The following is a 503-nucleotide window of genomic DNA, read 5'->3' on the forward strand; positions in this document are numbered from 1 at the left end:
ATTCTTCTCATTTTGAGGTAAAGAGGTATCTCATTGGAATAAGAACAATATTTTGCACGCTTGTAGAAAATTTAACCCAGTTTAAAAATTCCATGCAAATTATATATATATATATATAATATATGTTTTTATACTTAGCTCATATTATGATTCTTACCCTGAAGGTAATCCATGTGAAAATTGTCACAAAATCTTTGCTTTTCCAACTTTTATTAATAGCTCTCAGAAATCATGATGTTCCAGTGAGGACATTTTAAAGCAAAGTATTCAAATTTACAGTCTTGTCTCTTTAAAGCTGCAGTCCCCAATCCCTCAGAAGCTTCATCTGTATTTACAACCACTCGCCATCACTGGCATCATTGGATAAGCTCCACCCACTGTCAGATCAGTGGTGGCATTAGATTCTTATAGGAGCGCAAACCCTACTGTAAACAGTGCATGTGAGGGATCTAGGCTGGCACTCCGTATGAGAATCTGATGCCTGATGATCTGAGGCGGTGATG

This window comes from Propithecus coquereli, unplaced genomic scaffold, assembly GCF_000956105.1.
Source record: "Propithecus coquereli isolate 6110/MARCELLA unplaced genomic scaffold, Pcoq_1.0 Scaffold147, whole genome shotgun sequence".
Classification (NCBI taxonomy): Eukaryota; Metazoa; Chordata; class Mammalia; order Primates; family Indriidae; genus Propithecus; species Propithecus coquereli.